Raw genomic sequence first — 13,436 nt, 5'->3', positions numbered from 1 at the left:
CCTGCGGATCCTTCTAGTTTACTATGCCAGGCAAGCAAACCAGGTCATTAACCTTAAGGGTTAGAAACATTCTTGTTCACTGCTAGTGGAAATGTAAAATGGTGCAGATGCTATGGAAAATAGTATAATGGCTCTCCCAAAGTTACAAATAGAATTATGTTATGATTTAGTAATTCCATTTCTCACCCAGAGGAATTGAAAACATGTTCTCAAAGAAATTTTGGACATTCATGTTTATAGCATTATTCATGAGAGCCAAAAGGTGAAAGCAACCTAAGTGTTCATGGATAGATGAATAAATTAGCAGAATGTGGTATATCCGTACAACAATCTATTATTCAGCGTAAAAAAGAAGAAAATTTTTGACATATACTACAACATGGATGAAGTTTGGAGACATTATGCAACATGAAACAAACCCATCAACACATGGCAAATACTGTATGATTCCACATACACAAGGTCCCTTAGGTAGTCAGCTTCATAGAGACAGTGGCAAATGGGGAGTTGTTTAATTGGTACTGTTATTTAATGGGCACATGCCTGGGTTGCAGGCCAGGTCCCCAGTTGGGGCATGAGAGAGGTGATTGGTGACTGTTTCTCCCCCCCCCCCAACCAATAACTTTGATTTGAGGATTTTGAGTATGTTGGCTATCTCCCTTGTGGTAGAATGTGGATTGTTCTCAATTAATGTCTTGATTTTATCGCTATCAACTTCAACTGGTACTTCACTATGAAGCATCATCCAGCCAGAAATCTCCAGCACAAAACTTGCAGACAACTTTTGACGTGTTGAATCAGTCACAACACCTTCTGCATACACTGCACAAATATTTTTTTCAACAGATTCAACAGAATCTGTGTTTGTTGTTTTTTATTTTCTTGAAATAATAAAGCATAATATGCCAGAAATGTTGCTAATTTTCTTCCAACTTCAATATTAAAATAACTTCTTCAGAGAATCTCCATGCTGCTCCTGGATGTACATCTGGAAGGAGATGGTCCACCGCAGGGTCGTGACCTTGTCCGCCTTCAGGTAGCAGAACCAGAGGAAGAGGTTCAACTCCTCACAGCAAATGTGGATTCTGTGCCTTCTGTCCCCATCCATGCAGTTGTGCCTCTCCTTGTGCTGCAACCTCACCCCACTCCCACCCCCACCCTGTGCTCCCCCAGGTGCGGCTGCACCCACTCGTGGACTGCCAAGAGCCAGGGGCCGCAGGACCGCCTTTCCTCACCTTCTGAGTCTCTCCCAGGGCTGTTTGCTCCACATTTGTATGCAACTGGTTATCCTACTCTGATTCCTCTTATTTATTGCTTGTTTGCACGGCGCTTCTCCCACCTCCCACTTTAATCCAAACCTTCTCAGGCAAAGCTTTGTTTCTACTACCTAAAGTTTGCTTAGTGGATTCAACTTCTTGTTGTGAACAGAAAGAAAACGCTCTGGGCAATTCCATATCCTGATGCTTAACAGCCTCAAGTACAGAACAGGAGTTACTAGAACTGTGTGTGAGGCTGGCGCCTCCCCTCGAGGAGCAGGCTTGGCTGTGAACAAGGGGTAGCTGGGCTGCAGCATCGTGGCCACAGCTGCTGTCTTATTTTTCACTAGCGTTGTGCATTTATTTTGTTGCTGATGAATAGGAACGTTCATTAACTCTGTCAGATGTCGAATAAGAGTCACCAAATTGTTGAGCGCCACGCTAGGCTCTGGAGACTCCGTGCCGCGTGCACTGAGTGGGGTTGCTGTTGAGGCTGTCCTCCAGGAGGACGACAAGGAGGACTTGGCACTCACCTGGGGTGAGCTCTCTGTCGCCAACGCAGACGTGTTCTCCTCGCACACAGCTCTGGGTGTTACAGGGTGCAGCCAAGAGGGGGGCCCCAAGTAGGCATTTGAAATGGGGTCCAGAATTTAAGGTGTCCAGGAGATTTTAAGATGCTTCCATCCCCCACCCCAGGGCGTGGGTTGGGGGAAGGGACAAATGGAGCAGGGCCATTGAGAGCTGTTTTGCATAGCAACAGCCTTGCAGCTAACCTCTAGCTTGGTCATTTAACATATCTATAGCCTTTGGCTGGTCGCTTAGATATGTTAAATAGCTGTGATCAACTCTAAGCCAGGGAATGGAAGTAACTTCCCCACCTAGATGTAACTGTGGGGGCAGGTCCCCTGAGTTACAGTGCCTGTGTGGGAGCTCTGAGAGGACTGGCTCCACGACATGGGGCCACACCTGCCCAAACTCATGATGGCAGCCCAGTAAAGCTGGAAGGACACGAGTTCTGGCATGTGAAGCCGAGTGTGGGAGGAGTCGGAAATGAGGCTGCAGAAGAAGATTGGCCGCGGGGATTTAAAAACCCAGACTTGGCGGCCATTGGGAGGAGGAGAACCATGCTGCTTTGAGAAGGAGAGCCATGCGCAGCCCAGAGGAGGAGAACCACTCGGACTTGACGGAGTGGAGACTCCTGCAGCCCGGAGAGAGAGGATCACGGCCATTGGAGAGAGAGCCACACAGCTTTAGCAGAGTGAAGACTCCTGTAGCTCTGAGAAAGGGAGAACCACTCGGCCTTGACAGAGTGGGGACCCCCCCCCCCCCGCAGCTTTAGAAGGGGGAACCACCACCTGGTTTTAGCAGAGATCCTGGTGACTCAGCAGAGGGTGCCGGGAACCCAGGGAGGCCTCCCAGTCGAGATCGAGTACTAACTGGGAAGAACCAGAGGACTACCTAAGCCATGGACTTCTATTTCCTTTCTGGAGATATGGTACTCTGGACTGGGCAAAGGGGGAAGGAAGGAAGGACTGTGTCTGTTTGTGGGTGTTTTAAGGGACTTTGGGATTTTGGTGAAGACATTAGGTCACTACTTTAGGTTTGTATAGCATTAAATAAACATTTCCTTTCCTTTTCACGAATCTCTGGCATTGAGAGATGTCTTTCCTCTGGCGGCGGACATAATGGACTCGGGGCCTTCTTTCAATAATAGTATATCATCCCAGGCCCCCCTTGTTGTGTTCTGTAACATGGGCACCTGGGTCAGGGCCGCACTATGTCAGCCGGTTCCGGGAGCCTGACGTCTTCTCCGCAGTGGCAGGGTGGCATGCCCACCTTGCTTAGCCACATCATGTCTGCAAGATGAAAACAGCTGCGGAGGTCAACTGCACACAACATGAATGTAAATAAAATGCATAACTCTAGGAAACTGGCTTTCATAAAATAAATTATTTACCCAGAATATCTGCAACCTGACTTGTATGTAACTAAAGGATATATCTGAAGTTTAAATATTTTAATTCAAAAAGAGCATAGTGATAGTCATTTAAAAAATGATCTTTCTCCAACATCTTTTGGATGTGTTTGCCTAGATTTTCTTTCCAATATATATATTAAGAAATGGGATGTGAGAGACCAAATGTACACATGGACAGTGGCCAGACCATAAACATAAGTATAGAACTTTATCCCTGGCCAGTGTGGCTCTGTTGGTTGGAGAATCATCCTGTAACTGAAAGGTCGCGGATCCATTCCCTGTTGGAGCACATAACCTAAGTTGCGGGTTCACTACCCAATATTCCTTCTGCCCCAGCGCTAAGATCCCCTGTCCTGGTGTGTGTGATAGGCAACCAATTGATGCTTCTCTCTAACATGGATGTTTCTCTCTCTCTCCCTCCCTCCCTCTCTGAAAGCAATGGGGAAAAAATATCCTCAGGTGAGGATAAAACACATTTTTTTTTTTAAAAATAGAACTTTAACCCACAATCTGCAGTGACCTGCCCAGGAAACTAGCCTGCTATAAGACTTAACAGAAGCAAGAATGCTATCTCTAGTGAAATCTAGGAAGTTAAACAGTTATATCTGTAAAAATCAGCCTAAAATGGCCAAGACTGGATTAATATCTAACAGCTTCCCTAATTTTTTCCCCACTTCCCACTTAGGGCCAACCAGAGAAAGCCAAATCACAAATACTCCTAACAAATCACAGAGGATGTCTAGCTTCTAGTTAGTGACCTCTAGCTTCTTCAGGACAACATCCTCCAGTCGAGGTGCCCCTGAAGCACTTTGCAAACCCTCTGCCTACCTTGGACTCTCAGCCAAAACACAAGAGAGGATGGCTGACTCAGAATACATAGCTTTTGCTTTACTTGTTTTATTTCATCTTCACTTAATTCCACAAATGTTTACTATGTAATTGCAAATTGCTATTCAATGTTAAAACAGTTAATAACTACCAAAACAGAAAGAACTATCAGGAACTGTTCTAACTACTGAGTTACTAGCAAGATCACTGCCCTGGCCCATTGCCATGTCTCCCTTGCACACAGGGTTGCCTCGGCTTTAGCCAGTCATCTAACAGAAGGCATAGTCACCATGTGATCAGATAGCTCTAGACCAAACAGTTTTTCCATTATTACAATGGCATAATTTTTAACAATAGGCAATCATTTGAAAAATTCTTTTAGAATGATTCTTTTGCCATTAGACTCCTGGGTAAGTATTGAGGAATATTTTTCATTTTTGTTCTAACATTTAAGGAGGATTGGAGTAACCCCAAATGATGACCTCTAAACAATAGGGATATTTGTACAGTTTACTTAAAAATGTACATGCAAGAGGTTAGGAACTATTTCTGTTTGTTTGGGTCTGAATAGTGACTAAACATGAAGTGTAAAAAGGTATTTGAAAGAGCTGGGTCAAGTGTGATGCTGGATTATCACTGTAATGGATATTATTTTAAAATAAATGATGTGCTTTCTCCCTGCTTTTACCATCCAGTGGTAAAAGCCAGCCATCTCCACTTTTGTGACCTCCCCCATTTGGTAGGGATCATCCATTGCCTCAGGCAGTATTATAATTCTCATGGCAGGAAGGCAACGAGAAAATTTTACATTTTCAGACTAGCCTGCTGTTGAGAATTTTTCAGATCACAGATTTGCAAAACATGCTTTCAAAGACGGGTAATTTTTTGAAATAAATAGGGAGATCAAGATGTTGGAGGGGTCAGTGGAAGCTGCACAAACCTCTTCCTGGAACCAATCTGGAATTACAACTAAATTGTAGAAAAATCATCCTGAATAACCAACTGAACACTAGCTGGAGAAAAGCCTTATAACCAAGGACAGACAGAAGAAACCACTTCACCACAATGAGACTGGTAGGGAGTGTGGAGGAAGCACGAGAGGGCTGACTGGGCTCCCATAGGTGGCAGCTGAAGTTCCAGAGGGATATTTCAGTGGTCAGGGGGTTCACCCTGAGAAGTAGGGGATCTAAACCCCAAGCTGGGCTCCACAGCCTATAGCAGTAGAGCCTGCAAAGGAACCCAAATAACACCCAGCTGTGGAAAGTAGTGGGGCTTCTGTCTGCCTGGAAGGGATGGCTGGAGATATAGATAGCCTCTTAAAGGGCCAACCCACAAAATTCCATTTGTAGCCACTTGCCCGGGACTCTAGCAGAGGGAGAGAAGAGTAGACTAGAGTAACATGAGGAGATTCAGGGTTGGTGACTCTGGGGAGAGAATGCAAAGGTCAGCAGCCAGGACCCTTGTGCTAAGTCATTCCCCATACTGCAGAGGCCGTCTTTCTCAGGAAGAGCACTCCCCTCCAAGTGACATCAGCCTGAGAGGAAGCAATAGCCCCACCCACAAGAATTACTCTGACCCACCCTGTGGCGCTTAAGGCTGGCTGCTGAGTAGATTTGGACGTCATCTCAGTGGTTAAATTTAACAACTAAAGGAAATCTCTGGGAACTCTGAGACTTTAGGTGACCTTCCCTCTCACCCAGTGGTAAAAGCCAGCCATGGGCACAGTCTGGTTCTTTCTGCACAAACCCAGGCCCAGCAGATAGGGCCATAAACTGTGGATTGCTGATAGTTCCAAACAGGTTGCCCAGGGCCAGACACAGGCAGGATCTGACAAAAGGTGTACAGGAGCCCTTACAAATCTACCTAATACATAGAAACAAACATAAAAAAGGCAGCCAAAATGGGAAGACAAAGAAACAGGCCCAGATGAAAGAACAAGAGAGTTCTCCAGAAGAACTAAATGAAAGGGAGGCAAGCAATTTATCAGATATAGAGTTTAGGGTAATAATTATAAGGATACTCAACTGCATGAAAAAAGATATAGAAACCATGAAAAATGCCAGTCAGAAATAAAGAATGCAATATTGGAAATAAATAACACAGTGGAAGAATGAACAGTAGGTTAGATGAAGCAGAGGACTGAATGAGCAATTTGGAAGACAAGGTAGAAGAAAACACCCAAGCAGAGCAGCAAAAAGAATTAAAAACATGAAGAGAGCTTAAGAAACCTTTGAGATGACATGAGAGTAGCAATACCTGCATCCCAGGAATACCAGAAAGAGAAGAAACTGACCAAGGGATCAAGAACCTATATGAAGATATTATGACCAAAAACTTCCCTTAATCTGGTAAAAGAAGACACATAAGTCCAGAAAGCAAGGAGAGTCCCAAACAAGATAGACCCAAAGAGACACACACTGAGACACATAATAATTAAAATGGCAAAGCTTAAAACAAGTAAAGAATCCTAAAAGTCACAAGAGAAAAGCAGGTAGTTTACCTTCAAGGAGCTCCAATTAGAATGTCATTGGATTTCTCAACAGGAACCTTCCGGGCCAAAAGGTTTTGAAATACTCAAGGTGATGAACAGCAAGAGCCTACAACCAGGGGTACTTTACCCAGTAAGGCTTTCACTTAAAATTGAGGGAGAAATAAAGAGCTTCTCACATACACAAAAAAAGCTGAGGGAGTTTGTTAATACCAAACCAGTATTGCAATAAATGTTAAAGGGCTTGCTTTAAGAAGCAAAGAAAAAGAAAAAACAGAGGAAAATAGTTTAAAAATAAAAAGGCAATAAATATGTATCTATCAATAATCACCTTAAATGTAAAAGGCTTAAATGTTACAACCAAAAGACAGGGTAGCTGAATGGATAAAAAAACAAGACCCATATTGATGTCATGTCCAAGGGACCCACCTCAGATCAAAAGATACACACAAACTAAAGGTAAAGGGATTAAAAAAAAGATATTTCATGCAAATGGGAAGGGAAAAAAAACCTGGGGTAGCAATACTTACATCCAATAAAATAGACATTAAAACCAAGTCTGCAGTAAGAGACCTAGAATGACAGTACATAATGATAAAAGAAACAATCTAACAAGAGAATATAACCCTAGGAAACATTTATGCACCCAACACAGGATCACCTAAATATGTAAAGCAAATCTTGATTGCCATAAAAGGAAAGACCAACAGAAATATAGTCATAGTGAGACAGGATAGTAAGAAGCTAAGAAAATTCCTAGGCAAGTGGAATGGGGAAACAGAGAAAAGAAAAAAAATGAGGCAAGAAAATTAAACAAGGCCAAACAGTCTGAGCAATTGACAGCCAGCTGGTGAACTGCAAGACCTTATTTCCTCTACCCAAAGACATTTGAGCAAATGTTATATACCTCTCCTCCCCAACCAGAGAATACATAACCTCCCCGGCCATAGAACACAGGTGTCCAGGGAAGAGAAGAATGCTAACAGAAATAGAGAGATAACACTGGGATAAAGGGAGCCAATTTGGAAAGAAGTTGTGTGACTTCTCTGTCAGTTGCCCCTCCCAAAAGAAACAGCACATCTGCACATCTGTGCTCCTCCTAGGAATTTCTCATTCCCAAATTCCCACATTTTCCCAATATAAACTTGCCTCTAAAAGCTCAAGTTAAGGTGAATGTTAGGGTTTTAACCCACCACCTTCTCAGACTGCTAGTCTCTGGTATTAATAAAAGTGCAATTATAATCCAATCCCTGTCACTATTTGGATGAGCAGTGACAGGCAGCATGAACCTGGACTCAGCTGCCCTCCAGTTTCAGTAGTAGGGGATTTTAACACCCTTTTGATTTCAATGGAAGGATCTTTCAGACAAAATCAACAAGGAGACAGCGACCTTAAACAACACCCTAGATTTAATTGCTATCTTCAGAGCATTTTACCGCAAAACAGCAGAATATACACACTTCTCAAGTGCACATGGAACATTTTCTAGGATAGAAGATGTTAGGACATGAAACAAGTCTCAGTAAATTTAAGAAGATTGAAATCATATCAAGCATCTTCTTTGACCTCAATGCTATGAAACTAGAAATCAATCTCAAGAAAAAAATACTGAAAAATACACAATGACATGGAAACTACCTAACAAGTTATTAAACAATGAATAGGTGATCAATGAGATCAAAGAAGAAATCAAGATACCTTGACACAAATGAAATGAGAACACAACAACCCAAAATCTGTGGGACACAGAGAAAGCAACCCTAAGAGGGAAATTCATTGCATTACAGGCCTATCTCAAAAAAGCAAGAAAGAGTTCAAATAAACAATCTTACTTTACACTTCAAGGACTGTGAAAAAAAATAACAAACAAAGCATAAAGTGAGTGGAAGTAAGAAATAATAAAGATCAGAGCAGGAATAAATGAAGCAGAGTCAAAAAAGGAGACAAAAGATCAATGAATCCAGGAACCGCTTCTTTGAAAAGATAATCAAGATTGACAAACCTTTAACTAGACTCATTGAGGAAAAAAGAGAAGAATCAAATAAATAAAATCAGAAATGAGAAAGAATAAATAACAACTGACATCAAAGAAATACAAAGAATTGTAAGAAAATTTTAGAAACAACTGTACGCCAATAAATTGGATAACCTGGAAGAAATGGATAAATTCCTAAAAACATAAATCTTCCAAAACTAAATCAGGAAGAATTGTAGAATCTGAATACACAGATTATACCTAGTGAAATTGAAGTAATAATCAAAAGACCCCCAACAAACAAAAGCCTTGGATTAGATGGCTTCAAGAGGTAAATTTTATCAAACATTATGAGAACTATCACCTCACCTTCTCAAACTATTTCAAAAAATTCAAGAGGGGGGAAGCCCCCAATCTCATTTTATGAGGTCAGCATTATCCAAATTTCAAAACCAGATGAAGATACTACAAGAAAAGAAAACTATAGGCCAGTATCCATGATGAACATACATGCTAAAATCCTCAACAAAATATTAGTGAACCAAATCCAGGTTCATGATGTGTGATTAAAAAGATCACACATCATGATCAAGTGGGATTTATTTTGGAAATGCAAGGTTGATACAATATTCATAAATCAATAAATGTGATTCACTACATAAACAAAATGAAAAATAAAACCCACATGATCATATCAATAGATGCAGAAAAATCATTTGATAAAATCTATCATCCATTTATAATACAAACTCTCAACAAAATAGGATTAGAAGGAACATACTTAAACATAATAAAGGCTATATATGACAAACCCACTGCCAGCATCATACTCAATAGGCAAAAACTACAAGTGTTCCCTTTAAGATCGGGAACAAGACAGCAAATTCCACTTTCACCTCTCGTATTTAACATACTACTGGAAGCCCTAGCCATAGCAATCAAACAAGAAGAAGAAATAAAAGGCATCCAAATTGGAAAGGATGAAGTAAAACTGTCCTTATTTGCAGATGACATGATACTGTACATAGAAAACCCCAAGTATTTCACCAAGAAAATACTGGAACTGATGAATGAATTTAGTGAAATAGCAGGATACAAAATTAATATCCGGAAATCAGTTGCATTTTTATATGCCAATAATGAACTAACAGAAAGGGAAAGTAAAAAAACAATCCCATTCAAAATTGCTTCAAAACTCAGTATTCAAAAAACTCCCAACACACAAAAGCCCTGGACCAGATGGTTTCACAGGAGAATTCTACAAAGCATTTAAGGAAGAACTAACACCTATCCTTCACAGACTATTCCAAAAAATCCAAAAAGATGGAAGACTCCCAAACTCTTTTTATGAGACCAACATCATCCTAATTCCAAAACCAGATAAAGACACAATAAAGAAAGAAAACTACAGGCCAATATCGCTGATGAACATTGACGCTAAAATCCTCAACAAGATACTGGCAAACCGCATCCAACAGTACATTAAGAAGATCATACACCATGACCAGGTGGGATTCATTCCAGGGATGCAAGGATGGTACAATATTCGCAAATCAGTAAATGTAATACATCACATAAACAAAAGCAAAGACAAAAACCACATGATCATACCAATAGATGCAGAAAAAGCATTTGATAAGGTACAGCACCCATTTATGATCAAAACACTCAGTAAAGTGGGAATAGAGGGAGCATTCTTCAACATAATAAAGGCCATATATGAGAAACCTACAGCCAACATTATACTCAATGGGCAAAAATTAAAATCTTTCCCACTAAGAACAGGAACAAGACAAGGATGTCCACTTTCACCACTTCTATTCAGTATAGTACTGGAAGTTCTAGCCACAGCAATCAGACAAGAAAAAGAAATAAAAGGCGTTCAAATTGGAAAGGAGGAAACAAAACTGTCACTGTTTGCAGATGACATGATAGTGTACATAGAAAATCCTATAGACTCCACCAAAAAACTGCTTGACCTAATAAATGAATTTGGCAAAACAGCGGGATACAAAGTCAATATCCAGAAATCAAAGGCATTTCTGTACACCAACAATGAAACAGCAGAAGCAGAAATCAAGAAAAAAATCCCATTTGAAATAGCAAAAAGAAAAATAAAATAACTAGGAATAAACCTAACCAAAGAGATAAAAGACCTGTATTCAGAAAACTACATAACACTGAGGAGAGAAATCAAGGAAGACACAAACAAATGGAAACATATACCATGTTCATGGATTGGAAGAATTAATATCATCAAAATGTCCATACTACCAAAAGCAATTTACACATTCAATGCAAGTCCTATTAAAGTACCAATGGCATATTTCACAGACATAGAACAAACACTTCAACAATTTATATGGAACCATAAACGACCGCGAATAGCTGCTGCAATTTTGAGAAAGAAGAGTAAAGTAGGAGGGATCACAATACCCGACACTAAACTATACTACAAGGCCAGTGTAATCAAAACAGCCTGGTACTGGCATAAAAACAGGCACATGGACCAATGGAACAGAACAGAGAGCCCAGAAATAAACCCAAGCCTCTACTTGGGCAATTAATATTTGACAAAGGAAGCAGCAACATAAAATGGAATAAAAATAGCCTCTTCAACAAATGGTGTTGGGAGAACTGGACAGCTACGTGCAAAAAAAATGAAACTCACAGTACTTAAGAAATAAAAGTCAGATTTTCCTGGCAAAAAAAAAAAAATGAAACTCGAGCACCAACTTACACCTTATACAAAAATAGATTCAAGGTGGATAAAAGACTTAAATATAAAGCGTGACACCATTAAAGTCCTAGGAGAGAACGTAGGTAGGAAAATCTCAGATATTTCACAAAGAAACTTTTTTACTGACTTGTCCCCTAGAGCAAGGGACATAAAGGAAAGAATAAACAAATGGGACCTCATCAAAATTAAAAGCTTTTGCACAGCTAAAGAAAACAGTATCAAAATTAAAAGAGAACCAACTCTTTGGGAAAACATATTTGCCAATGATACCTCAGACAAGGGTTTAATCTCCAAAATATATAAAGAACTTGCACGACTCCACTCTAAGAAGACAAGTAACCCAATTAAAAAGTGGGCAAAGGACTTGAACAGACACTTCTCCAAGGAGGACATACAGAAAATCCAAAGACACATGAAACGATATTCAATATCGCTAGCCATCAGAGAGATGCAGATTAAAACCACAATTAGATACCACTTCACACCAGTCAGAATGGCCATCATAAACAAAGCAACAAACAACAAATGTTGGAGAGGCTGTGGAGAAAGGGGGTCCCTAGTGAACTGTTGGTGGGACTGCAGACTGGTACAACCACTATGGAAAGCAGTTTGGAACTTCCTCAGAAAACTAAAAATGGATCTGCCTTTTGACCCGGCAATCCCACTGCTGGGACTATATCCTAAGAATACTAAAACACCAATACAAAAGAACCTTTGCACCCCGATGTTCATAGCAGCACAATTTACAATAGCTAGGTGCTGGAAGCAACCAAGATGCCCATCAGTAAATGAATGGATCAAAAATCTATGGTACATTTACACAATGGAATTCTATGCAGCAGAAAGAAAGAAGGAGCTCCTACCCTTTGCAACAGCATGGATGGAGCTGGAAAGCATTATGCTAAGCGAAGCAAGCCAGGCAGTGAAAGACAAATACCACATGATATCACCATTAACAGGAATCTAAACAACAAAACAAAAAAAAAACCTAGCAAAATATAACCAAAGACACTGAAATAGGGGATAGTCTGACAGTGACCAGAGGGGAGAGAAGAGGGAATTTCAGGGGGGAATGGGTAGGGTTTACAGGAACAAATTTGGAGGACACATGGACAAAAACTAGGGGTGGGGGGTAATGGGGGGGGAAGGGGGTAGGGTTGGGTGGGTGAGCTGGAATGGGAGTAGGGGGGAGAAAACTGTACTTGAACAATGATTAAAATAAAATAAAATAAAATAAAATAAAATAAAATAATTGCTTCAAAACTAATAAAATACCTAGGAATAAATCTAACCAATGATGTAAAAGGCCTGTACTCAGAATATTATAAGACGCTGAAGAAAGAAATTGAAGAAAATATGAATAAGTGGAAATGCATATGATATTCATGGATAAGAAGAATTAACATCATTAAAATGTCCATGCTACCTGCCCTGAGTGGTGTGGTTCAGTGGACTGAATACTGGCCTGTGAACTGAAAAGTCACTGTTCAATTCCTGGTCAGGGCACATGCTGGGGTTGTGGACTAGGTCCCCAATTGGGGATGTGCAAGAGGCATCCAATGTTTCTCTCAGACATCAATGTTTTTCTCCCTTTTTTTCTTCCTCCCTTCTCCTTTGTCTAAAAATAAATAAAATCTTTAAAATGTCCATACTACCCAAAGTAATCCATAGATTGAATGCAATTCCTGTCACAATTCCAATGACATGTTTCATAGAACTAGAACAAATATTTCCAAAATTCATGTGAAACCATAAAAGGCCCCATATAGCAACAGAGATCCTGAGAAAGAAGAATGAAGTTGGAGGAATCACATTACCTAATACGAAACTATACTATAGGGCCATATTAATGAAAGCAGCATTGTACTGACATAAAAACAGACACATAGGTTAATGGAACAGAACAGAGAGCCTTAAATAAACCCACACCTTTATAGTCAATTAATATTGGACAGAGGAAGCAAGCACGTACAATGGGTTAAAGACAGGTTATTCAATAAATGGTGTTTTGAATATTGGACAGATTCATGCAGAAAAATGAAACTAGATCACCTTCTTACACCACGCACAAGAATAAATTCAAAATGGACTAAGACTTAAACATTAGAACCCCAAAAATAAAATTTCTAGAAGAAAACATAGGCAGTAAAATCTCAGATATTACTTATACC

The 13,436-nt window shown here is 40.3% G+C and overlaps 1 pseudogene; it reads right to left on the bottom strand.

Annotated features, from left to right (window-relative positions):
* Nucleotides 1–887: 887 nt before the first annotated feature.
* Nucleotides 888–5,686, bottom strand: LOC114492005 (annotated as a pseudogene).
* Nucleotides 5,687–13,436: the final 7,750 nt, after the last annotated feature.

The sequence above is a fragment of the Phyllostomus discolor genome, chromosome 1, assembly GCF_004126475.2.
Source record: "Phyllostomus discolor isolate MPI-MPIP mPhyDis1 chromosome 1, mPhyDis1.pri.v3, whole genome shotgun sequence".
NCBI classification, from domain to species: domain Eukaryota; kingdom Metazoa; phylum Chordata; class Mammalia; order Chiroptera; family Phyllostomidae; genus Phyllostomus; species Phyllostomus discolor.
This window is presented reverse-complemented; position numbering and strand designations above follow the sequence as displayed.